The sequence below is a fragment of the Dermacentor silvarum genome, chromosome 7 (genome assembly GCF_013339745.2).
Source record: "Dermacentor silvarum isolate Dsil-2018 chromosome 7, BIME_Dsil_1.4, whole genome shotgun sequence".
Classification (NCBI taxonomy): domain Eukaryota; kingdom Metazoa; phylum Arthropoda; class Arachnida; order Ixodida; family Ixodidae; genus Dermacentor; species Dermacentor silvarum.
This window is the reverse complement of record NC_051160.1, coordinates 43,206,154-43,234,119: the sequence shown is the minus strand read 5'-3', so window position 1 is coordinate 43,234,119 and position 27,966 is coordinate 43,206,154. Positions and strand designations below refer to the sequence as shown.

General features: G+C 46.5%; 1 long non-coding RNA gene across 1 annotated transcript in view; it reads right to left on the bottom strand.

Moving 5' to 3' along the window:
* Window positions 1-1,755: 1,755 nt before the first annotated feature.
* The window catches only part of LOC125947302 (uncharacterized), a 47,223-nt gene continuing 21,012 nt past the window's right edge, over window positions 1,756-27,966 (bottom strand). The window contains exons 2-3 of the long non-coding RNA XR_007468170.1: window positions 9,083-9,193; window positions 1,756-1,977 (exon numbers count right to left, since the gene is read on the bottom strand). This is a non-coding gene — a long non-coding RNA (uncharacterized LOC125947302). The remainder of the gene's footprint in view (window positions 1,978-9,082; window positions 9,194-27,966) is intronic.

Below are 27,966 nucleotides of genomic sequence, written 5' to 3'. Positions count from 1 at the left end.
AGCGGTTCACTCTTCGAAGTGTTAAGCTACAGTAAACTACGTACAGGGGCAACATTATCGACTTTCGTTTCGTGTTACGTGTTACTTTCAGCGCTTCAACGTAAATCGATATAGCCATCAACATATTTTGGCGCGATTCACTCGAAACTTCGAGCCCGTGTCAGAAGCAGACAGCATCGACGGAAATGTGGGTCACTTGCTATTTATTTCCATTCGTTTCTACCGTTTTATCACTCGTCTCACACGTACGCAGGCAAACCTTCACGCATTCCCACGTGGTATAGCCACGCCCCCTCCCTCTATCCAATTTTCCTCTTTATAAGGATTTTGGAAATTGGGTTGATATTACTGGCAAAATTCTATTTATGCTGAGATGTGGAAACAGAGCGCCGACACAAATTGAAACGTTGTTTTCAATTTTCTCTGCGTTTTCGGCACCGAGCTAACTGGCGAAGCTGGGCGCTCGCATTTCAAAATGCAGAAAAAAAAGCGATAAATATACATATATATTCTTCAATAATTGAGCAAAGGGATGTGCCCTCTAGGTTGCAGAATAAGCATGGTGCACATTTATCTGCATGTAGATGTGAGACGCGTTTTCGGGGCTGTGCAGTCAATCTAGGTAACGGCATAAACGTAGTAGCCAAGTGAGATATATTGGAAACATTCTTCAATAAAGGCAGGTGAGAAAATTGTGCTATCGACAAGTCAGTGGCAGTGTACGGGAGGGACAGATGCCGCCTATCCGCCATAAACTTGTAACAATGCGTCAACGATAATGATTACATGGTGGGCATGGCGCTCTTGCGCCCAAGCTTGCATGCACGTTTTGTTATGTCAATTTGAAATAAAGAGTTGCTAGTTGGAAACAGATGTAAATAAAATGATTTGATTTGATTTGGTTACCGCCTGGCCCATTGACGTGTGTATTCATTTTGCGTGTGGTCCTCTGTTTCGCCCATAAGTCTAGATATTTATCCTCGTGTAACTATCCCAGCATCATGGTCTCTTCTAGTACGTCGTGATGTTTGTCACTGTTTGCGTCATCGCTGAAGTTCCGAATTTTCCGGTGTTGAAACGTGACGGTGTGGACAAATTGAGCCAAATCTTCTAGTACGTCTACGTGTGAATATCATCCTGAGTGGTCCTGCTTTTTTAAACATTTCAGAAAAGGAAAGTGGTCGGCGCTAACTATACAGACACTAACATAATAACTACGCTCACGCACCTGCACACACTCACGCGTATTGACAGACGCGCTAACAAACAAAAATAGATAATGTATCGTTTCTCTTTGACTTGCATGCATTATGCGATTCTAAGTTAATAAACTATCAAAACTTGGACGCGAATGCCATGATAGTTGGTAGCTTGTGTTTTCTAGCTTGTTGCCGAGAGCAAACAGTATTCAGCCCGTGTTCGGAACATACACATTTCCCAATGTCGCAGCCAAATCTTCTTTAACGCTGGCCCTTCAGATTGAATTCGCAACGTATATAGGTTATCCCGGTTCCAGGCCCCAGAAATGGCTACCTTTCTGCGGTTATTCAAGTACACCTCTGCGCATTTGACCATGAGAGCTGTTATGAGCACACAGCCCTGTATACTGGAATCGGCACTACACGAAGCAGTGCAGAAGTTACTCAGCATAACATTGCTACAGCCACCGCAACCATCGCCACGCACCTGGATGAAACTGCAACTTCCTTTTTTAAGCTGTCGATTAATTAAGACACACGTTGCAACACATTTTGACCACCGTAAGGAAACGTTCGCGATCTGTAGACTATAATGCCGTGAACATGAGAGCCTTATATTCCAGTGCGTGACGCCGGGAGTACCACAATGTGTAACAATACATCGTTTGCTCTCTCCTGCGGCTTTACAGAAGCCACCTTCTCTCCTGCCGCCGTCAATGACAGCGCAACAGCCCAGCAGAAGCTTGCTCGTAGATGCACGTGCTGCTTCCGCGATGGCCTGCAAATAAAAAAAAATTAAATATGAAAAAAAACCTGAAAAAAAACAACGGAAAGAAAATTGATCAAATACAACGTATTCGCAGCCGTACATATACTCGGCTTGTTGATTATTGAGGAACATTATTTTTTTTCACTTAATAATAAATCTAAATAAGGAACAGTTTCACCTAACTCCTGACACCGAACTATTTGCCGGTGCGTACGAAAGTCTCTCTAGTTTCCACCGCGTTGTAAGCGATGTATGAAATTGAGCATATAGAAGGAAAGTTTATTCACACAAACACCCTTTATAGAAACAGGCACACAATGCTCAATTATATGCTCGTTTAAAGACTATAGTTGCTGCGACAAGCTGGCATTCGACAAATATATCTTAGTCCAGAAATAGTGCCTACGCTTAGCAGTTTACATATTTCTCGTGTACACTCACATTATTAAGCAAAGAAAGAAAGAAAGAAAGAAAGAAAGAAAGAAAGAAAGAAAGAAAGAAAGAAAGAAAGAAAGAAAGACGAAATGAAAGAAGAAGAAAGAAAGAAAGAAAAGAAAGAAAGAAAGAAAGAAGAAGAAAGAAAGAAAGAAGAAGCAAAGAAGTATAGAGAGGATTGGAAGCAACCCGAGCCGAGCAATTCGAGCGGATTCTCGCACTATGAAAAGCGCCGCCTCTAATGCAAGAGAAGCCCGGCCTTCGATGCAAACCAGCTCCTACCTGTCAGTGTGGGACATCGGCTATGGATGTTGAGCTGCTAAGCACGAGGCCGTGGTGGTCGTATTTCGATGGGGGCGAAATGCGTGAACGCCCTTGTCCCGCGCATTGTGGGCACGTTAAAGAACCCCAGGAAGTCAAAATTAATCCGGAGTCCCCTACTACGGCGTGCCTCGTAATTAAATAATTGGTTTGGCACGTAAAACCTCCGAATTCATTAAAATAAGCTTCTCAAGAAGAATAAATATGTCCTAATTAATTCTCCATTTGTGGGCATATCTTTTTTTACTGGAGGGGGGGGGGGGTGAGGGGCACTAAGATTTTAGTTTAATTTCGGCAGAACTCATGTACAAGGATGATCCGAACCGTGGCTTTCTTTTTCTTTTTACTGGATGTTCTATTTTTAGATTGCACCATCACCGGGATTGGCCGACGAAACGCCGAGATCCACTTCGAAAGCTGGGTTGACCCGGAGAAGAATGCTTCACCTTAAAAACTAATAATGAACCAGTAAGCAGGGCTTCATTATCGGCACCACCCAAGCTGAAAGGAAACGTGTTGAGTAGGAATGCATGGGAAAAGTAAAAATTGCGATCTTTGTAGCTCCGTTATTATGCCTCTCAATAATATCCGTGGAAATATATTAATTGATATACAACGCACCGCGTTCTCAGTGTTGAAGAACACGTGTTTCAGGGTTCCTGGAAGGCGTACTCTGCGTACATGACATCCGTCTCTTCTTGGCGTAGCGAGGTTCTATTATTAGTGCCTATGACACATTCTTTCCTGTACGCGATCATATTTTTAAGACAAAAGAGAGTCTAAGAATAGGGGCCCCAAACGTTTTGGGGCCCCAAAGAAATAGCGTCGAAGCCACTGCGCATGCGCGAGACGCGAAATGTGTTTGGGTTTTGCGTCGGGCACGCTATTTCACTGATTTAGCGGGAGCCCCAAAAGCTGCCCCAAAAGCTTTGGGTCAACAAACATGGCGGCACCCATCAAAGCGACGGCTCTAACCGAGCACCAAACTGGGCTCGATTCTCGGTGACGCGTGAAGTTCGTAAGCTAGGCGAAGTGACTGCGGTTATCGCTTTCTCTCAACTAACGTGTGTAATGAAGATTAATTCATTAGACGCCGCTGATTCCGAATTCGATTGTCGATTGCATGGCTCGTAGGCCTAACATGGATTAGCTTGGCTGGTGAAGGCTCGTAAAGTTGGTTACTCAAAATTAAGCGCAACAAATCGCTTGCTGCTAATAGAATAACCTCTAAAATATAAGTAGACGCAAAAAAGAAAGTCAAAATTACTCTTCTGATCACAAAATAGTATAGTTTATTTTAATATTTAAAATAGTTTTTTGACACCGTAGTGGCGCTGCAAGCGCAAGATGCGTTGCATGTAGGCTCCCTAAAGATGCGATTCTTAATCGCAAAGCCCTATTCTAAAATTCTTCAGTCCTAGGAGCATGCCCCAACGCTAACGCCAGCCAACTCTTTGGGGCCCCTATTATAAAGCTCTCTAATGTCAGTCTCAGCCAGTTACTCTCATTTTTCCGTATCCGGTATGTATGTGTTTAGCCTTTTTCTTACGGATAGTGCAGTTTCAAAAGGTAGGCTGTTCCCGTGGGTTTATGGCCGTCTAACGATTTGGGTTTATCGCGAAGGGTAGTGAAGTAAAAACATTTAAGCAGTCCGACGTTCCTCCCACTCCCATTACGCGAGGGGTTACGCGATAGAGTGCCGTGCGCAGTGATTCTGCCCCATTGTCACCCCCAACTTGCTTAGGAAGAGACTGTACTTGATTGACTTCAACTAGAGGTACAATCGCGTTCCAACCTTTTGACGCGATAGGACCCGGTGTCGCAGAAAATCCGGCGTCAGCGTCGGCGATCTGTGAGCCAAATATTCCCGTATATATTTAGTTATATGTATATTCCCTGCCTTGCTATATGACATGCTGTTTAAGCGGGCTATATTGCCACACCATTCAATCACTGAAGTTGCTCATACGTTGTCTTACATTCTTGACAAAGTTATTCCTCGAATTTTGAGAATGACAGCCCACAAACAAATGTCGTGAAACAAAACACCGACAGCTGCATGCCTTTTAGGTTAAATCTTCTGAGATTGAAATATTAAAAGTGCGAAACAGTAACAGAAACCTGAAAACAATGTAATATTTTTTGGCGCGGCTGTGCACTACCTCCGGGATCGGCCCACGCAAAAGGCCACGTTTCTACCAGAAAGCTCGTCTTTGTGCATAGCGTTCGCCGCCAGCGTTTCCCGGTAAACATTACGGTTACATAAGCAGCAGTTGCCGGGAAGCGTGCGAAGCAGTCAGGGATCTTTGAATGCTATCGCGTTCGATTCTCAAAGGTGAAGCTTAAGTATCCTCAACTTTTTTCGTTGTCTACTCCACTCGCCCAAGCATTGCTGCAGCAAAACGATCACCACTTCTCTACAGTCTTTCACTGCGTGTAAAACTGCGTAACGTTGCCAACGCCCTAGAAAAGCGCTCACCCTCGGTACACTTCCCGGACGCAGAGGCCACAATGGCAGTGATCGAGCTATATGCGTGTGCTGCGTCCTCAATCGAAAATCGAAGGCAAATGGGTGACAGCGACTCGTTCATTTCGGTTGTACAAATATAAATAGATCGGGGGACCGAGTGAGCGATTTGCATTCGTGCCTCCGTACCTTGTCGCAGGTATGCAAATGACTCGCGCTGAGCACAGAGGTGCCAGTGGGAATACTGTTGACTCGAGGCGAGTCAATTTATCGTCGGCCAGGAAAAGGGTGTATGGCTTTCAGCTAACTTTTTTGTTGCAATTGACACGATAGGAAATATTGGTACCTTAATACGGCGCAAGCAAGTCCTTGGCTCTTGAATATTTATTACATACCACATACTGTCGCATCGTGCCACATATAACAATATACAACGTATATCTGCGCATAAAGTAAAAATAACAACACAATGTTACAAAGATTACAAAGACACTCTTAAAGCAATATCTGTGAGCAATCACGGGTAGGCGGTATTGTAGCAGAGTACAAGAGGAAATTGTAGTCGGGCAATGCCCGCAACCACGTGTGAGGGTAATAACGCGTGTAGGCATATATAGCTCGTATTTTATAGGCAGGTTGTTACGTTTATTTAACTGCGCCCACGCTGCAACTTGTTTAACGGCAAGCAAGATGCTTCCGGATACTTCACATAACTTGCTCTAATTAACATACATCACTTGCTCTAATTAACACACATAGCAAAAGTACAAGAAATTCGAAACAACAAATAAACACTCAGCCGTCAAATATAGACATCCAGCCTCTTAAAAGCTGTCATGATTTCTTGCCAAAATTTTAAACTGGGGGTTCCGGATGGGCTAAGTAAGAAAAGAGAGACGTAGCGCGTATTGTCCGTTTCTCCTGTCTTAGTCCCGTTCCAGAGCTGTTTTCCGCATTCCCCGCACCTATACGCAGGACTTAGTCAACGCATACGTTGCACAATTGCTTCACTATACCGAAGTTTTTCTTTTTTTTTTTTTTTAGGACACTTCACTACATTCGGGCATAGTACTTCTACTCTCCGCTTTATTCGCCGCATGTTCACATATGCCGCACCGGCTCTACTACGAAGAATGAGCCTGTGCTTTCTAGACACTGACCACGCGGCAGCTCATTTCCGCCCTCCGAAAACTGTCGTGGAACTCCTCTGCATAGCTCAGCTTTGCTGTAATACACATTCGCTCGCACGCCAGCCAGATTCGGCCGACCCGACAGCTGTTGCAGGCGCTTCCCGACATGTGGCGTGGCCGGTTCACCGCCGATGCAGGGAAGCCAAATCCTACGAAGAAATCGAAGAGGGGCCAGTGAGCAGTATATTGCCACGTGCGGTTCACAGCCTGTTCCGAACGTCACCGTATGGTGCGGCAGCTGTCTGCGTCCGCGCTCAACTCTGTGAGTTAGTACGATATTGGACTAGCTCTGTATAGGCCACTTGGGGTTCAAGCTCTCTCGAATCGTCCTATACCAGTCGCAGAAGTTGTCCTCTAAGACCTGGCGAACGATGGTGATGACTGTGAGGGTGGTTTTGTTTATTTGTCATTGCGCTAGCACGGCACACACTAACGGGGACAAGATGAACACTAACTGCAGAAACGAAGACACAAACTGACACATTGGACCTACCTACATGAACTAGCCCATTTCATCGCGCTGTTCAGCGTTTTTTTTTTTTTTTTCGTGTATTACTCGCGATGGTATGGAAATTTGGCTACAGAATTACCCCTTATCCACAAAATCGTTGCTAAAAAGGAATAAGATAAACAGTGAACGAGAGAACGATATAGAAAAAGATAGAAATAAATAAAACGTTTCACAATCTCTCGGGATACAAGCAACACTCTATGCTAAGGAGCTTGACATCAAATGTATACATAATTTGCTCAACGAAGAGTGAGCACATGAACCTCGACACAACATGCGCGGCCTTTCATCCTACTGAATTAATTCAGTTCGCGACAAAGCGCATAAATGGTTTATAGATGGTTGTGGCGACGGATGCCTCCGAAGTGGCGGTACATACCTTCTACGTCATCAGTACAAGAGGTCACTGACTAATGTGAAAAAAAAAAAGAAAAGGCCGGAAGTGCAGCTCCTGAAACGTCGTATTTTGTGTTTCTGACACTGGTCAGTGACCCTGTTGTATAAATGACGCTTTGACATGGCCATACGGTGTTCCCGCCGAACTCTTGATTACATACCTTCTATACCTTTATCAATGTTTTTATTGGAGATAGTTATCTATAACTACTGACTTTTCCTAAATTACCAGGCACAGACGAGGCAACATGGCACAAGACTGACTGGCAACTAGATGACTAGCTATTTGATGGTCTAGCAATATCTAGTCAGCCTGTCGCTGGTCAGGGTTATGTCGTGTTGCTTCATTTATTTTCTGTCCGTCGGTTTCAGATGTACGCTGTAATCAAACACAAACCTTTTGTCTGCGATCGACCGAGAATCTAGCAATGTGAGTAAAAAGAATTTTCGATTTGTTATATTTCTGAAGGGGTGGGGGGCTTTCTAGGCAGGCAAAACACAACGTAAAGCTCAGAGAAGTCAGACGGCATGCGCGCCACGAGCGATGGAAAAGCGGCAAAATATATATTACATATAATATATGTAATATATATTATATATTACTATTATATAATATAGTAATATATATTACAATATATATGGTACGCAAAAATCAATCACTCAATGAAGTTGTCATGCTTGAGACATTGAGCTTTCATCTTACGCTGCGCGAATTTAGCCCGATTGCACTATAGCAGACGTGAGAGAGCACTTCGCTGCTCGCACTTTCCCTTGGGGAATGGGCATATGAGAGAAACGTGTACCTGTCGAGTACGATCGTTCCGCGTGTTCAGCATTTCTCCAGCTTAGCCTTTGAAGGGACAAACAAACAAACAAACAACAGATGGAAACAAGTTTTCCTCAGGCAGCATCTGTATCGATTGGAAGAAACAAATGGTTGGAGGCACGTTTGAATAAAAGAAAAAGAAAAAAAAAAGACGAAACGAATATGAGGCGCCAGCGTTGATGTTTCTGGAGCGCCCCATTCACTCCACGCCACAATTCACGCTTCTGACAGTCGAATTGCGAGCCGGGCAAGATGGCCGAGTCAGCGCTTTCTTCCTCCTTTTCTTTCATCCTACAGCCTTTTCCCGCGTTTCGTTCATTGGGCGCTACTATTTCTGCTTTGCAAAGGCATGCACCCTGGAGCCTCGAAACCTTTCATAAATCTGCTCGGCATTTGTATGCCACAACCCCCCCCCCCCCCCCCGCCTACGCCCCCGCCCTTACCCCCCTCTTCCGGGCTCCTTTCCTGAAGATGGCAAGAACACATCGAAAGATGAAGGGGTCAAGCACGACGACGTGTTATATTTGAAGTAAGCAGGATGGTTGCGTTTGCGAGAAAAAACGAACTTAAAAGCCTTGCGAATGCATTAGCACTTTTGGCCGCTTTTATTCCACGGAATTACCCGCATTGTTTAGCAGCGCGTATAGGTGAGTGTATTCCACTGGCGCAGTGAGAGACTTCGGGCACTCTTTTTGTTTATATTGATTCGTTGATTTGGCGCTTTTGGAGAAGTTGGAAACTTTATACACCAGATTCTTTACATTTCATTTCTGCCCGTGAGCCGACAAGTACAGGTTTCTCTTATACGCCCATTTACTGAAGGAATGTGTAAACCTAGAAGGTATTTTGTAACGGGCCCATTGAGATTTCGCGCAAACTTTGTAGATCGGTAATGTAGTTACTGGATTAAAAATATTGCGCTGGATAGCCTCAGTACCCTTAAAAAAAAAGAAATCGTAGAGCCGTACCACGTCAGCGAGCTCTATACCACACGGCCAACGAGGCAGCCAGTCAGGCACACATTGTCTGGCTGGCAGCAGGCAGACGGGCAGGGCAGGGCAGCGCAAGGCAGGGCAAGACTGGGAAGGGCAGGGTAGGGCAGGGCAGGCAAAAGAATCGGCAAAGAATGGAAATCCATCAACAGGCTGGCAAAATCATTCCATCGTTCATTCATTCATCGTTCCCCAATCCTTTGACGATCAGTGGAATCAATCATAGTTGCGCTTCCTTTCTTTCATAGACACCACAATATTTTATTGCAATGTCGTTCAACAGTGACAGAGCGTTCCGTACAGTTCTGCTTGCAATACAAATTAAATTCTGGAGTTTTACGTGCCAAGACCACGATCTAATGATGAGGCACACCGTAGTGGGGGACTCCCGGTTAGTTTTGACCACCTGGGGTTCTTTACCGTGTACCCAATGCACGCTGCACGGGCGCACCATGGCCGGGATTGTTTTTGAGCGCGTTTGTCACGGTATAAAAAGGATGCATATTTTTTTTTCCTGCTCTTGTTTTCTGCCTACACAAGCATACGACATTCCAATAAAGTTCAGTTCGACTTCTCGTTGCCGTCTTGGTTATTTTGCCCATTGTTTGCCGAGTGCGCTGATCGTCATCATGACTCAATGTACTGCTACATCGAAGTGTGTCGGTCCTACAGCAGTCATTCAAAAATAGATCAAAGAAAACTCATGTAGAGGCGCACTTAATCTTTCACATGATTCTTTTTGCGATTTCAAAGGTTATCCAAACTATTAAGCCATTTGGCACATATGTGCTGTCATGCGATAGCTTTGGGACGTCTGAAGGTTTAGATTCTATGGTGGAGCGCTCGGGAAGAACAGCCCTCCTCTCCCGCTGTGGCGGCTGTGGGGAAGGGGGAGGGCAGTCGCCTTCCACGCCGGCGCTTGCGCCTCTGGAAACAACACATATATCACGAATTGGCTTGTATGTTTAGTCGCATACTTGTACTGGTTAACGGCTCTGTTCTTCACTTGATTACGCAGAGAAACAACGAACGTTGCTTAAATATTCTCATTACATAAAATATGCAGCTTCAACGCATCATTCCTTTAATTAAACGAATAGATTTTTAGATGCGTTCGGCTGTTTGCTTACATTGACACCGCTCTGAGCGGAACAGACCGTATGCGCTTTGCTATAACTGTCTAATTATTGTCGATAGTTCCCGGGCAATTTGATTTACTCTAAGAGCACTCAAAAAATATCTAAACTGGTGTGCTGCCACTGTCGGATTGTCCGTTCTTTCTGCCACGTCTTCAAACATGCGCTCCACATAATAATGTATGAAAAGGGAACTTTATTTACAGAAAAAATGCATTTACAAAAACAAGTTACATACGAACGAGTAACTATATTACGCTCGTTTCAAAGACCAGTCAGTGCGACAAGCTGGTATTCTAACAATGTATCTTAGCCCGGAAACAGTACGACAGCCGCACTTAAAAAATAAATAAAATAAATTTGGAGCACTAATAGGACAATATCGGTAATACGATTCCGTCAATTCGAACTCTGAAAAACCACCTGTGCCATTGCCTCGGAGATTCGTCTTCCCCGTTTGTGTCTATTGCTGTTCAGTCAAGTATTTCGTTATATGGATTATCTGCATTGCCCGAAAATGAGCCACGTTGTGGTTGGTGCCGCACCACCGCCAGACAACGGCGTTTCCATAGCAATTAAAGGTACGATCGAGAAGACTAACCGAGCAAGCAGACCACGTTCCCTGGGGCATCCTGCACCAGTTCGAACTCCGAAGCCGTGTTTGGCCACGTGCGACACACACCCTTTGTGGCGGCAACTGCAATTCCGACACTCTGAGCGCTTCACAATAGAGCACGGAGCACAAAAAGGGGGAACTGACACAGCTGCTTTTCCAACCTTATCGATGTTACCCCCATTACATCAGCGACTTATTTTACAAAAAAAAAAAATGAAACACTTCAGAAACGTTCAAATTGCACAGTCAGGCAAACTTAAACGCGCGCGCATGCCCCTTTAATTAAGAATGCGCGTTTGCGCTGGAAGAGACTATGTGAATGGAAAAGTTCACCCTCGAATATTCGTAATGGGAACCACCTTGGCGCAACGTTGACTGTAACATTGTGCGCTAATCAACGCCGGGCTCAGGTGCGCGGAGAAAATGCTTAGCTTTCGAGCTTACGCCTCGCAGTGAGCGCTATTCACAGAGGTCCAGCGCTGCCGCGCTGCAGCGGACGTTGCCGGTTGTATAGCCGATGTAGGAGGCGGTAAAGGGGGATGCTCGTTCGGAATGGCCTGGCGTTTTAATTTACAAGATTATTAATTAAAAGAGGCCATTGTGCGTGTCATGTGGCGCTCTGTGCCATGCGGCGTTTCGTTTTAATGGAGAACCCGTAAGTGCACGCTCGTTATTTGGAAGCCTATGTATAGGGAAGAAGTTGGTATCGTAGGACTGCATTACACTGAGTCGTGAAGGCGCTTAGAATACTGCGTTTGTACGCCACGGATACATAGAATAGCACAGCACTCGTTTAATTCTTCACGGCAGTGTATAACAGTGCCGACATTTGCTGAAGATACGTAAAGCTTAGCTCGGGAAATCAGAGCACGCGCTTCAATGAGGCGCTGTTCCTGTTTGTTCTCAAGCTGTGAGCCTATTATAAATCCGCTTGGCGGGACTGGGAATACAAAAAGTGGTGAGTCACATGTCACTATTAGTGTGCTTAGCACAGCATTTACAATTTAATTTTTTAAATCAGTGTTTGGTTCAGTTCAGACTAGGCTATATTTTTGCAGTTCTGACGAGTTTCGCTCTTCTTGCTGCGTCGTTTGTGCATGCTCACCGTAGCAGGCTCTTGCTGAGTGCTACCTCGTTTGAACAGTGATTTAGCAGTGCCCTTAATTGGGCTTTTATGACGGCTCCATTTGTTCCCTCTCTCTTTTTAGTATTTAATTGGTCTGTCTTCATTTCGGACGTCCTTCTTAAGCACTTCCTTTGTGATCCCGCCGAGCGTTGTGCCCCTTGCGGGGGCAGTCATCTGCCATTGTCTGACTTGTTTTTACAAGGTGCTTCAACAAACTTGATCCAACCCTTGAAAAAGCTAAGTGCACGCTTTAGAATGCAATCAACTCTGTATACTCTTCGCTTCCATTTTGAGCAATTCATTTTAATAGGTTCTTCATTCCTTACCCACCAAAAATGTTTTTATAAGCTGCCACTTGAGGTCGGAAAGGCGAAAAGCGCCTTTTTAGCACCCCTAGAGGTGTTAAACTGTTCACCGTGTCGTGCACTTTTGGCTAGTGCACTTCATAAACACTGAAATCAACGCAAATGCGCAAGGAGCGAAGCTGTGAACAAAGCCACACGCATGATTTCGCTTTGCTTGATTTTGAGTTTGTTTGCGTACTGTGCATTGTTTTTGTTTTTTTTTCCTCTCGTTATTTTTCTATGTATAGTGAATGAACCTATAGTCCAGGAGGCAACCTCATCGTCTTGTGCAAAACACTTAAAAAGTTAGTCACGCACGTATTTCGTGAGTGCCAGCGCAAAGGACCTGTCAGATTTAGCTCGCAGCTTGTAAGGACCAGGTGAAATATGGGTTGCCGAAACAAAAATTGACAGGAGAAAAAAAACTGAAAAAACCTCAAAATGTTTATAGGTCACGAAAAATTCCTCGATTTGAGCATCTTTTTGCTTTAGCACGCAGGTATGAGACGGTAGTTCATCTCTGTATGCAGGAGCCAATGACCTGCTTGATGAACACCGTACAACGATGGCGAGATCTGCGTTTTAAGTCAAGGAAATACGCAAAGAACGGTAAGAAGGCGTAGAGTGCTATTCTAAGATTGCGGAATTCCGTCGTATTGCACAATTTCACATTTAGTCAACTCTTAAGGGGTCAGAGGGCAGCTATGCTTTCTTTTTCGAAACGCGAAGATAAGCGTTAATACCAGCTAGCGGCAATGAAGGTGTTCCTCTTTCTTTTCTTTTGAGGTGAAAGCCTCAGGTGGCTCGTTGCAGTGGCTCATACTTGAAAAGGCGGCGTATAGTCCAGTGATGCAAAAAAAAAAAGGGGGGGGGATGCCGAGGGATGCAAAAAATGTCATCCTCAGGAATGGCTCATGCATACAATACAAGCACGCAAATATGCAATGACTGAATGTGAATAAAGAAACCAAAGAAAGAAAAAAGAACGAAGGAAAGAAAGAGAGAAAGGAAGAACGAATGAACGAACGAAAGAAGAAACGAAACGAAAGAAGGCAACGAACAAAAGGACAAAGAAAGAAAAGAAAGAAAAAAGAAAAGAAGGAAAGAATGAATGAATGAATCAAGGAAAGAAACAAGGAAAGAAAGAAAGCAAGAACCTTTATACCTGGCGACAACTTTCTGTGGCAGCAAGGCCAAGGCTACGCGCTCCGGCTCCGTAGCCTTGGCTGTGCTGCCACAGAAAGTTGTCGCGAGGTACAGGTAGTGCATTAGGTGCACGCATGCGTCGTTGAGGGGGTCGACCTACAGCGCCATACATTTACTTCACACTGCGGCTCGTTATGTCTTGCAAGAAGTGCGGCCCCCTCCGATCGTATAACTTAATGTAGTGCCACGTGCGCAGCAGGCTTTCGCGCTCACGTGTTACAGGAGTGCAAAATGCTGCCGAACTTTTGTTTTTCAATTTCCGTGTTAGCTCAAAATGCGTGCGGCGTTGGTGACTGTTGCTGGAGCCTCTGATATAAATAGGCACTTGGTGCCGCAGCTAAACGTCGCCTCCCTTCCCTCCCCCTCCCCCACGGCCTCTCGCGCGTCCGAAGAAGGCGCGTTTGCTCTACATATATGGTGATTGTAAAGGAGAAAAGAGACGCCTACTTCTGCAGCCCTTAAGCGAGCACGGCGCAGAACGCGCGTTTGTTCTCCGCCGTGCGTTCACTCCCCGTGAAAGACGCGCCCCTCGCGCCCTTTCACTCGCACATACAGCGTTCGGCGCGCGGCGACGATTTCATCTCCAAATGACGTCATACGGAACCTCACGGCGACGGCGACGGCGACGGCGACGCCGACGGCGACGGCGACGCCGACGGCAGAAATCTGCTTTTGAGTGTCCATATAATTGCTATCGCAATAAAATGTCACAGTTTCGCCCTAAGGGCGAAGCAATGAATGCGATAGCAACACAGCAATGTCATACGAAGTAAGGTGAGCGGCTTTGGTAGCAACAACACGCAGAACTGTTGTCGACGCCATCGGCGTTTTGCCCGCGTTAGCTCAAAATGCGTGCGGCGTTGGTGACTGTTGCTGGAGCCTCTGATATAAATAGGCACTTGGTGCCGCAGCTAAACGTCGCCTCCCTTCCCTCCCCCTCCCCCACGGCCTCTCGCGCGTCTGAAGAAGGCGCGTTTGCTCTACATATATGGTGATTGTAAAGGAGAAAAGAGACGCCTACTTCTGCAGCCCTTAAGCGAGCACGGCGCAGAACGCGCGTTTGTTCTCCGCCGTGCGTTCACTCCCCGTGAAAGACGCGCCCCTCGCGCCCTTTCACTCGCACGTACAGCGTTCGGCGCGCGGCGACGATTTCATCTCCAAATGACGTCATACGGAACTCGCGCTCACGTGTTACAGGAGTGCAAAATGCTGCCGAACTTTTGTTTTTCAATTTCCGTGTGAAAAAAAAGAAAAAAAATTCTTCGGACACGTACCGATATGAGCAACTCGTAGATCAAAGACAGAGAACCTGCATGTAAGAGAATTCCCAGACGCTTCCGAACTGCTAGGGGTTCGTTGGCTGGCTGTTCTCAGCAATGATTCATTATCAACGTGCTTTGGTCATGCAGCCGTTTCGCGGCTCTCACGCAGGCTGCGTTGCTGCCTGATCAAGGGGGTTGGAAATTTATGTGATACCGAAACATATTTAAAACTTAAACGCTCCTAATTGTTTGCGACTGTAACAAGGTTACGTCATACACTTATCCACAGTACAGTTTTACACAGTCATGTACATTTGTAGCAAACACTAGAAAGGGGAGATCTATTCGACGAAGACACTCAGTTGCTACATTCACTTACACACTAAATGCTTTTAATTTGCGTCGGTATATCTCATACAAACGATAGACGCCAATTCAGCGTTGTAAAAGGCGAATTAGGAAAACTTGCTACATGCCTATGCTGCAAGCTAGTTATACTCACGGACAATTTTTTGTGGCCGTGAAGGGAAAGCTACGGAGATAAAGCGCTCATAAGTGAGAGCGCTTCTGATAAGAGTCCCGTGTTTAAATCGACGTCAATTGAGGCTGGGGAACAGAAAACACCTTATTAGCAACAGTTAAATGGACAGAACAGCGTCTGTTCCGAGCAACCAAAAGAACTGTCAAACGCTGCCGGACTACTTGGCGCTGTAACACATGTGCAGTGCCCACGCGCCGGTAGCTTTCCCTTCATTGCCACAGAAAGTTGTCCGCCAGTACTAGTTTACTAAAACATAAGAGCACGCAGTTTACTAGTATGGATAAACTGTAGCAAGAAGGAAAAGAGAGAAAGCTGTTTCGGTAAGGTTCCTCCGTACGGCAATGGCGGAATCTGCTTCTCGACCAACAATGGGTACCAATCACGTCATTAGTTTCCACCACTGTAGCATACGAACTCCTAGCTAACCTCCAACGTGGAGATGGCGAAATGCGCCGTTACAAACAAAACATTACCAAGTATTGAGAAAACAAAGGATAAAAGAAGTTGTCGCTTATTTAAGTAAGATACACGAAAGGCAGCTTTTATTTTATGATTATTGATCATTACGTGTCAAAGCAGAAAGTTTCGGATTCTCACGTAGGTTTTGTTACTGACTGATACCTAGTAGCACGTCAGCACATGCCGGCCTTCACCACCGTACTAAAACGCTTCGAAACAGAATGATTGACACAGCCGTCACCTGACTCGCTGCCGTCACGCTCAGCTCCGACCCAGAAACGAAAGTCTGGGTCGCGGAGTGGGCAGAACCAACCACCAGGGCCCAAGGTCTCCTGGCCACCTGACCAACTGTGGACTCTCGCACCCTGAGCTTAAGCTCCATGTATATGGTGCTAAATAAATGTTTTGTCTCCTCCTCCTCCTCCTCATCATCATCCGGGCCCTGGCTTCTGTCAGAAGAGAGCATTCCTTTGCGCTTTCTCGTCGAAAACGGACGCCGATGACGTTAAAATGGAACGCCAGCGACGTCAAGAGCATCGGCCAACGTTGCCGGTCTTCTATTTTTGAGGAGAAACCGGTGAGAAAATGCTCCCTGCTGACAGAATCTGGGACCGTGACGGTGACTGTGGCGGGGCGATGGCAGCTAGAGCACTGCTCGTGCCCGGGCCGACCCGAACAACCGGGCTATCCGAAGCGTTATAAAGCGAAAGCTTTACTAACCTAGTCGAGCCGAGTTTCGCCGTCGCCAGAAATTTGACCTTCATTTGTCCGCAGCTGCACCGTAGCCTTGGCAATGCACCACGTGACTCGCCGCCGTCGCGTGTCCCAGCCGCAGCCACCGCCGGCTTGGCGTCTGCACTCTCCGCAGCTGAGTCACCATCTGACCACGTGACTCACCGCGCGCCTGGCTAAGAGGAGCGCCGCGCTCGCCTAGTCAGTGTGAACTTGGCCATGGATGAGAGCGAGGCCGGGCAGTCTTCTTTGAGCGTCGCACAGGGAGAGGGAGGCTTTGAGCCGTCGACGGCAAGCGGCGTCTGAACACCCCGCGGATATCGCCCGGCAAGCTGCTTCACTCGAGAGGGTCCGGAATGCTAAGCGCGCGAATCTAGCGTCGCAGACTGAGGAAGAGAATTAGCAGCTAAATCAAAGGTTAACCAAGTGAAACCAAGACTTAACCAGCTAAACCAGCTTTCGCTTTGCATATCCAGGGTTAGTTGAGCTAAGCCGCAGGAATTTTTCGGCGGGCCCGGGCCGGACTTGAGCTGAATTAAGGCACGGACCTCGGCCGGTCTAGAGCTGACTCATTAAAATGTCCTAAGTGAGGCCTTCGAGCACACGCTAGCGTTATACATTGCAAGGTTCAAGGCATTCTGTGCCAAGCTGAAGTGACGCGTGCAAAGAGCTCGCTCTTAGCATACCTAAGCACAGAAAAGAGGAAAACAGATGAATTACTAATTTATAACATAATACAAAGAAAGAAACCAGAAGAAAAAGTTCCACAAACATGCAAAATTTGGAAATCGAACCCACGACCTCTCGGTCCGCGACGATAGATCGCCGAGCGTTTAACCGATTGCGCCACAAACGCATTTGCAGAGAGCTACACAGACGCGCCTTATATATCTAACACTCCTCCGTGTACCCGCGCTCTTGCTCGGGGCGGTGCCGCCGCCTACGAGCAGAAAAGAGAAGTACTGCATTATGACACTAAAGGCCCGACCACATTCGCCGTTTTCCCGGCGTTTCCTGGCGTTTCGTCACCCGGCGCCGCTCAGCGTCGACGCTGAGGGAGGCGCCAAGCCGAAACGTCGTACTCAAGGCACACCAGAAATCTCGGCGCCGGCGCCGCCGCCGGAAGCGGCTCGATGAACGCCGACGTGGCGCCGACCAATCAGCGCGTGGCCGCGGCCGCGCTGCTGGCAACTTTTGCAAGCGACTTCCGCAGCAACCATTTCGCTTGCGTGCCACCATGTGGCGCCAGTGTCTCGTCGGCGAGGCGGCGCCGTCTGAGAAAGCAGCCGCTCGTACCTTCGAGCGCGCTGCCGTGAATGTTTTTGTGTGTGTGTGCCGCAGAACTATAAACAGGGCTTAAAAACCTTAATCGGGAACATTACTCATAGTTCACTTGAATGACATTGCACACTGCTTCTGGTTAAATCTGTCTGGTCACATTGTGCGACGCTGGACTGGCGCTGTTTGCGTGCGTCTCATGTGGCTGGGTGACCTCTCCGGCGCCGTTATGCAACGACGCCGAGAGACGCAACGGCAGGAAACGCCGGTGAAAACGCTGAATGTGGGCCGGGCTTAACGCGCACCGACAGTGAACGCTTCGGTGGTCTCAGCACTACGACGCCTCGATGCCAGCATTCGAAGGGACACTGGCATCAAGAAGCACTACCAACGCCACCTAGGTGGCGTTCACCGTACTCAGCACAGCGGAGCGTGGCCTCCGCAATTAGCTCTGAAAATGTTTCTGAAGTTGATCGCGGAGGCTGCAATTACGACGCGCTGTACGCGCTGATTTGACTCGGTGACGATTCAGTTACGTGCTTTGTCTTGCGCGTTGTATTAGTGTGTCAGTTACGTGCTTCGTCTTTCGCGTTGTGCTAGCGTGTGCAGCGTAGTGCAGCTTCCATATGCACGACGGTTGCTCATGGTCATCGACGTTGGTAGTCGTGATGGAGGAGACGTGCCACCAGGCGTCAGCGTGGGTGCATCAACGCCTAAGGGCGCTTTAGCCACAAAACACCAATAGACATTATATATCAATGTGCAATAAACATTACACTACTTCTGTGAAGACACGTTTCACTTTCGTGTTCTATACCGATTCCTATATAAGAGGGATCAACCACATTTTTTTATTGTTTGTACGTGCAGCTGATTGGACCTAGAAAACGTGAGGCTGCAAAATACAGTAGGATCTCTAAGTGTGTGTATATATATATACATTACATACAGGCCAGACCTGGTCAACACCACCGATCGGAGGGGCCACTCCGATTATAAGCCAACGCACTCCGATCTATGACGTCATGCTACCTGGTTCGAAGTTTCCACTGCCAAGGCTGGCGTGACGAAAGCAGTGCCGTCAAAACTCCTGTTGCGGGAGCCTCCCCATTAGTTTCTGTGGCAGTCGAGTCAGTTGGCATGACGTCATGGATCGGAGGGCGTAGAAGGCGCCTTGTGCTAACTAGGTGGTGGTGGCCTTGTCATGCACATACGGGCCCTGGCTAGGCTTAGTAATGAACGCCCGGGCCGGGCCCGGGCTGAGGCTACGCCTTTTCGCCCGCTGTTTATCACTTCAAGTCTCCACCTTCATGTTAACTCTATTTCTTGCATACGTATACTGTGTAACATACTATACATGTTACGCAGCTTTTTAATGCATTAGCATTCTTTGGGTACTTCCTGCCCTTTACGGTGGCTATCTATCTATCTATCTATCTATCTACCTATCTAATGCATCTAATCATTTTCCCGCACACCTGGGTGACTATAGCAGATCGTGGTCAGATGGGTAGCCCATCGGGCTGCTGTGTTCAAGTAACAGGGCTGGAAACCAGTCATCGGCCCAACTTTGGTTACTGAGCGCGTCGCAGTGTCCGCATGCGTGCTGCTCTTCAACGAAAGTCTTACACGCCGACGTGGTTCACTGCAGATGCGGGACTGGATAGGTGCCGCTCTGCGAAGAAACTCTTTGACGTCGCCTTGTTGCACTCGGTGTGCACAACTCGGTTTTTGCTGGTCTCCAAAACAACCTCTTCGATGCTAACTTGTGTCACTGAGTTTGTGTCACTGAGTTTGTGTCACTGAGTTTGTGTCACTGAGTCTGCGACAAGCGAGGGAACAATTCACAGCGTTCGGCGCGCCACGCGTGTGGTCTCGGGGGCCACGCGGAGACTTCTCTGCAGCGTCACCAGATGGCGCAGCGTGTCCAGAAGGAAGCCCGAGACAGTATACAGCCCAGTTGTCGCACGACGCGTTTTTCAGCATTCGCACGCACCGACGAGTCACGCATTTCGGAGGCCACGCTCGGGCTTCGCTGCGGCCCCGCTAGATGTCACCCAGTGTTCTCAGGGAATAGGGAGCCCACATGCAACGCCGTTTTAAGGTGGTGACAACACCAATATTTTGACCGCTATTTGCCGCCAAATTTGATGGGTAGCCATTTTGGTCCCCAGTCTTTCTGCCTTTTTTTGTCACGCTCTGATGTACGCATGTTGGCACGCGATTTATTAAATTTCTTTAATTTAATTTTGCGCCAATGCGCACATGAAACCTGCATACATCTTTAATATACTTGTTGCCTTTTCCTTTTATTTTAACGCATCAAACTAACTCTTCTATTGCACGTCGTGCGACACATATAAAGCAACAAGTTATAAGGCACGATGGCGTGCTCGTGGTAGGATTATCTCACACCAAGAATGTGAACTGCGTTAAGCATTGTCGTTGCCTTCCAGTTGTACATAATATATAAAGGGTGCTTTTCGAAGTGTGTTGTAATAAAGACTGTCCTCCTTACTAGTCTGTTTAACTGAAACGTAGACGCGCCGTGTACGGCGCTCAGACGCGCCATTTGTCTCTGGCTGCTGAGGCCAAAGTTTATTAAAAGAAGTTAATTCATTTCACGTCACCCAAGGGTTGCGGGAAATGTGGCCTGTCGGCTTGTCTTTCGCCATTTTGTGCCCCTGATTTAACCCGCCAATTTAGCTGGCGGCGGCAAGTACCCTTACAAAGGCTGTCACCACCCTAAAACGGCGTTACATGTAGGCTCCCTATCAGGGAAGCGCGAAAGAGGGAGTCCCGCTGCAGCACACGCATCATACGAACTAGTTTCGGCGGTGGCAATACCTTGACTCGCTACATTCATTCAATGCTAACGCACTATCAGCGAAAGTCATCGTGAGGTGGGTTCTGCATATTTCCTTTCTTGCGTTACTTCTAACAATGATTCTCGTTACCTCAATTTCTGAATACTCGTGCCCTGTGAATTGCGAACGTCAACGTAATTCCCGATACAGCGCTTGCTCTTCCTTCGTATAAAAATATTTTTTTTTACATTAACCTAAATTCGGATAAGGATAATCAAACCTGGACGATGCTAGCACTGTCAGAGTAGGGTTTCAAGACAGGGCCGTTTCGAAACGTCCACTCTGCAGATGGACTGTGGCTGCTACGCTTAACTTAAAGACAAATCTACTCGCGATCCTCGGCAGCTGCGCACAAAGTAACTGCTCACATTGCGTAAAATGGATCGACTGTGCAAATACGAATCTTCGAGAGCAGAAACGAGCACACAGTGGAAAACTCAAGTTTACACTGAAGCAAAGCTTCGTGAGGTAGGCACGCACGAATCTTTCAATACACATAGTCCATACAGTTGCGTCTGTGCGGGTATCGGATGAAAAAGTTGGGTACTGCGCAAAAAAAAAAATTGCAACAAAAATGGCGCAAAGAGAGATGAGAGGGAGCATAGTTACTCCTGCCCCGGCTATTGTTGTTTAATTTTCTTTTTTTCTTTGTGCGCAGTACATTTCTAGTTCAGCTTCTGAACCAAGTATTGTGAAACAGAATACATGTATTTATTAGCTCTCATTCACCAAACCAGCTGCGCCGAATTAAGGTGAGACTATGCGTGCGCCTGCTTCGGAACTCCGACAAAATTTGCACAGCCCCGCAGTGAGAAAAAAGAGAGCAAGAAAAAAAAAAAGCGATGCGGAAGAGTAAGCGCTGAGAAGAATAAATGGAAATGCGGAGTGGAAGAACGAAAAAAAATATCAGTCAGAGCTTTTCTGTATACGGTGGTCGTTTCATTGATCGCCTTGGGTTCCGCATTTAGCGCCCGAATTGTCAGAGATACGCTGCCAGTTCTTTCACTTTCTCTGGCGAAGTTCTCTCTTGCCTCGCGGGGCTGTATTTAGTAGCCCTTATTCAATAGCGACACGCCAGGCTTGCGCGTGACTTGCGCCGAGAAAGAGCTGAGCTGCCGCGCGTTGTCGGTGCAGTCGGGAAAGGCGACGTCGTCGTGACGTTCTTTCGACGCGCGTGCCCCTACACGACTCGAGAAAAGAACATGAATTCACCAGGAATGAATGGTTTGAGGAGGAAAGAAACAAACCAAACGAGTTTGAGATTTTCTCCTTCAAGGTTCGCGGCACGTGAAGCCAGGAGAATATCCGGAATGCGAGAGAGAGGTTTGGGGGAGGGGAAGCTGGTTAAAAAAGGAACTTGGAGTACTTGAGGCCGATAGTACGGCTTCTCCTCTGAGCCTGTTCCGATTCGTGTGAAAGCGAGAGAAATAAAGCAGCGCTGAAGAAAATAATAATGGGATGAAGACTAGAAAGAGCTAGAGAATGGAGAAATGATTGCAAGAAGAAAAGAAGGACAGAAATGGAAGAAACAGGAAACGAAAATGAAAAAAAAGGAAAAGAAAGAAAATAAGGAAAGAAGTAAAGAAAGATGGGGAGAAATAAACAGAAGAAAGAAAGAGGTAGAAAAGTGCGCGACGATTACGATACTCCCTAATGTGAAATTTGAGCGCAGCTTTCGTTTCGCGATATATTGAGGCAAAGAATTTGAGGTCGAAATCACCGCACCGACGGGCAGTTGGCCAGTGCCCTCAGCGCCTTCGCAGAGGCAGGGGCAGTATGGGAACGCTGTAATGATGAGCGGCGTCGGAGCGAGCTGTGGATGAAGACGACGACGAACGCGCGAGCTGTGGCACGAGTGCGTTCGCGCGGTTACGCCGAGGGACGCCGGCGCTCAACCCAGGAACGGGCGTCTAAGAGTTGCGCTCTAAAAAATACAGAAGGAAACAAGAAACAAACGAAGAAGGAAGACGAGGAAAGGAAGAGGGGTTCCAGCAGGCAGAGGTTGCAGGAACAGGGGAATAACTAAAGGTTCGTGAAACAAGTTAGAAGTTCAGAATTCAGAAGAAGCTCCTCGCACGAAACAACGCTATTCTTGCAACTCATTGCCCTCCGTGCTCCAACATATTTATTACACGCCTGCATTTTTTTGTATTTAGGCCGCGTTCGCTTTGCAAATGTTTCCGAAACTCACCATGTTCAATCTTTGGCTCTTCTAGAAGAAAATGTGGTCTATCTTTACCGCTAAATAATTAACTATGGCCTAGAAAACGCTCTGAAAATCCATGACGACATCTATCGGGTGGGGGGAACTTCAAAGAGGCGACCCCAACTGTCTTTTGTTAGGGCGCTTTTTCTTGCTTGCCAAGAGTCTATATACATGTATATATACTGGGTGTTTCAGTGAACACTTTCAAAAATGTTTAAAGGTCGCCTGTGGCCGATAGCCCTATTCTAGTTGATGAGCTGGTCTACTCAAAGAGGCGGACATTACTTGCACAAAAAATTTAAATGCATAATCTACAAATTAACAAAAATTCACTAATTAGGTTTCTAACCAATTGACTTATAGCCCACATTCTATTTACAAATTCTAGCCATGGTGCTTGCAAAGCGTATTCATTTGGAACGAATTCTCAGGATGATACCAGATTCGAGATATTCATTCCTGGAATTTGCGGAGAAATGCATTAACTTGCCAGTTACTTTTGTGCTTCAATGAATAAAACGACGTTTTGTCAAGAAAGTAACTAGAGCGCCAATGCATTTCTTCGCACTGCATTTCTCCGACGTGCAGCTGCCGTATCTTGAAAGCGATCTGCGACGTGGAAAAGTGCGTGCCCGCGCGGGCCTAATCTTGCAACAAAGTGCAACTAATGCCGGTAGCTTCGTATGCGCTGTGCTTTTGACGTTTAGTTCGCGTTAAAGCGAGAGACGGCACGAAGGTCGATTCGCTCGCTGCTGCTACCGCGCCTCCTCACTCCAGCATTTTGACAGCGAGTTTCCGCGGTCATCGAGAGAGATGTGTTCATGTTTCTCTCTGCGCGCCTGACACCGTGCTTGTTAATTTAGTTAGTAAGGGCTTGTTTAAAAGTTTAAACGGACGATAAAACTGCTGTCTTTAGTTCGTATAGTTGTCTACTACTTTGATATCACAATCGATGCGTCGCCTTTCGGGCGAAACTGCGACATTTTTTTATTAATTCGCAAGAACAGCAAGTCCGAAACCGGAACCTCCCTCCAGCGGTTTACTGGCTCCCATGATTTCGCTTCGATTTGACTAGGCGGTCTACTACTTCGCTTACCTTCATTTCTCCCGTAGAAAAAAAGTCCAATAGCTTGAATTGTCTGTTGCCAGTGCATTTGTCGTGCACATTGTAACGAATCGTACTTTTATTTTGTTATTTTTGAGGGTGAAATGACTCAGAAAGTAACAAGCAGTGGCGCATACCTAAGAGTCAAGGAACAACCGAACGTGTCTGTTAGCTGTTTTCTTTTGTGGTTATGCGTTGTTATTTAATATTACAAGATTATTCTGATGCCACAGAACGAACAATGCGCAAACTTCAGAATTATGAGCACCACAATGACGGATTTATTTTGTGTGCCTCCCGCAGTGGGAAAGCGTCACCACTTTCCCTTCGGGAAAAAGGGGTTGCTACGCCTCTGTACGGGAACAACCAGCTCGGCCATCAAATAGCAAGGCACTGCCCTTTGAGTTATCGTAAAGATTTTCCCTTCCGATTTCTCTCTCGCCATTCTTATATATCTCTATGCCCTTTTTATTTTTCGGCTTTCGCATACAATTTGCTGCCTCCTTTTACCTTCCTTTCTTTTTGGTGACTCTTTGTCGTCTGTCTCCTGGGAGTGTTGACCAGCGCCACTTGCGGCCGTGGCGGCAGATTTTAAACATTCTATCAAACCGCAGACTGCATGTGTGGTTTAGTAGGTGCACTTAGGAGCGAGCAAATGGCTAATTAATGCTCGTGTGCGACCTCATGGCATCAAGGCTGCCTAAGTCGAGGCCCTGGATATGGAATGCGGAGAGGAAAATGGAGGCAGTCGGGGGGCAAAATTTTTTTGTTAGGTCTGCGTGAGATCAGTGTGGCAACAAAATTTTTGTGATGCATGTCTCTTTAAACTGCGCGTATACGTGAAGTATACGTGAAGTTTGCCGCGCTAATACTAAACCATGACCTAAACTGCAGAACCACATTGCACAATGTACGTAATGTTCACTCGCTTACTCTCGGTTGCCCCGGACGTTACTGCTTTCGCGGCCAAAAAGAAAACTTAAGTAAAGGAAAATAATAATGAAACAATTCAACTTGGAGGGATTATTCAGCTTCTCTCATCGCCAATAGAGTGGAATGGAGGTCGGTATTCTATCAAAAGCGATCACAATGGAAGGACAATGGGAGATAGCCTGTTATTATTCTAACGCGTGTAATCTCTTCACGATCGTTGTAGACTCACTGGAGGCCAGCCTTAAATTGACGATGATTCAAGAACAGGAAAAAAAAGCGTGCTAGGAGTTTCTTTACGAAGACGCCAAGAAAATTTTCTGATGGCGTTGCATTTATTACCTTGGCACGCAGAAGGCGCGATGGTCGCTTTGTTCGCCACTACCTTTGTTCTTTTTTTAGGCTTCCAATCAAGGTTGCGGCCAGGCTTTGAACACCTGTGCCTCCCGAGGCGCGGCTGGAGCGAGGCCAAAGTCAAGAATACGCCCGCTGGACGCGTAAAGGACGGGAGTCGTCGAAAGACGTCGAAAGCATCTTCGAAATCAGCGCTGTCGAGGCTCCTCGCAGTAAGCGCACTTGGCGGGCTGTCGAAAGCTCGAGCCTTGCTTACACGAGCAATAAGGAAGGGCGGCGCTATTCCTGCTGTACCGTCGATAAGCGGAATGGCCAAGGAAGAACCGTCGGCGTCAAAAGTTCACAGACCAAGCGATCTGACAAAACGCTGAGCTTTTCGAGACTGTATACTGTAACACTACGTTTTTCGCAAACAGACTGTGCAAAGCGTTGTGTAGAGACTGCAAACGGGAATATCGGGTGGGGTGCCTTGGCACGCCGGCAGGGCAGGGCATGGTAGGGCATGGTAGGGTAGAGTGGGGTGGGGTAGGCCAAGATAAGGCAAGGTTGGGTTGGGTTAAGTTGGCTAGGGTAGGGCAGAGTAGCAATGGTTTGGATTGGATTGCATTATGACAAAAGTTTTGGGGTGAGCCTCTGTCGAACCAACGGACACACGAGATAAACATTATAAGGAATTACAGCGTTCCCTTTCATCCCCTCATGTTTTCCGCCCCCAATATTTTGAGCACTAGACCCTATTGACAAACAAGTCTTTCACTTTTGAAATAGTCATTTCACAGCCACTAACTGGCGATGGCCCATGTATCGTACCTGTTGATAATGGGTGGGGTCCAGCGCGATAAAATTGGGACGTCACCATTCTTGGGCACATGTGGCAGGTGGGGGGGGAGGGTAGGAGAGGGACGGGGGCGGTCCAACCTTGTCCCCAGGTCCAACACGTCCCCAGGCTCCAAAAGTATTGCGCGTAGTTTTGTTTTCCTCTTCTTCTTTTAATTGCGGGGGCGGAGGGGGGGGGGGGGGGGGCTTTCTGAGGCCGCGCTGTCCAGAACAGTTTGACTGTACACATGTGAGCACGCTTACATATACTGCAGTCATAAGGTCAGATTAGGTGGCACTTTGGGGCGAGTGCTACTTAATCGCACTCAGCGTAATTTCTCCGATACGCGACGGCGCGGTAGCGGAAAGGGTAACTGGCAATTGATGGTCGTGTCAAGTGGTCATTCACAATATTCGTTTGTTTATTTGCAGAAAGAGTTCCAAAATAAAACTGCGTTATAGTGAAGAATGGCTTTTAGCTTAAATTTAGGCTGAAATTATTTTTCGCTGCCACCGCATTAGCATGACGAATCATTACGGGCCAGGACAATGCTTCCCATGCCTTCTCGTTCTTCATCCAAACATCAAAGAACTGGAATTAACCTACTCGCCAACGCCATACTTCCGTCAAACCAAAAAATCTTGTTTATTAAATCTTGTTACGCATTTGAGCTTGTTGATGAATTTTCAGTTATAACAAATGACTATGAAATTCTCATATTACGTAATAACAATCAAATCTTATCGGTAGTTTATAGACCTCCGAGCGGAAACAGTGACCAGTTTCTTAATTATACTAACAAATTTCTAGAGTTTTGTTTCATTAACCGTTATATTGTGGTCTTAGGTGGTGATTTCAATATAAATGTAGCTGAAGATAATTACACGTCACTTAGTCTTGCCAACATATTTGAATCGAATGGTTTTACAAACGTGATAGCGTCTCCCACAAGAATTACTGCTTCCAGTCAGACAACTATAGATTTATACGTCGTGAACGCAGACACTACTGCCGAATGTGCTGGTACATTGTCATCCGACCTTAGCGACCACTGTCAAATTTTTGTGTCGGTTGTACAAAGGCTTTCAACTTTCACTAGAAAAGGCCTTACTACCTATCATTCAATTAGTGATACAAATCTTAATAACTTTAGAGAAATGATAAACAGTGCTGACTGCAATCCAAAATTTATACTTATAGCAGTGTAGATGAAGCGTACAATATTTTTATAAATAAATTTCGTGAAACATATGATGCATGTTTCCTGTGGTCCACAAAGCGCCAATCTAAAAAAAATTTGAAAACCATGGATTACGCCGTCTCTTTATAAACAGATAAAAAAGAAAGACAAGCTGTATCAAAAATTTTTATCCAGCCGAGATTTGGCCGACCTGGCTGCATTCAAACAGTTCAGAAATAAATTAAACAGTGAGTTCCGTAAGGCGCGTAAGGAATATTATACAAATATATTTGAAAAACACGGGCGCAGCGATGCGAAATTAGTTTGGAAAACAATAAACGCAGTCATTAACACGCCCAAGCCATCAAATTCTATAGGAAGTCTTACAATAAACGGTGTAACCTTAATGGGTACTGAACTAGCGGATAGCTTTAATAAACACTTTATTGGTCTCCCTAAAACAGACTACAACAAAGATGCTACCTGCCTAATTTCTGTAAAGACACCCGACTCCTTTTTTCTCCCCCCTACACACCCATTCGAAGTTTTTGCTACACTAATGGCTTTGAAGAATAGCTCCAGCCTTGACGCAGAGGGTCTGTCAGTAAAACCAATTAAATTTGTAGCTGACCTTCTTGCGCCTCACTTGTCGTATATATTTAACCAATCGATATCCTCCTCTGCCTTCCCAGACAGACTAA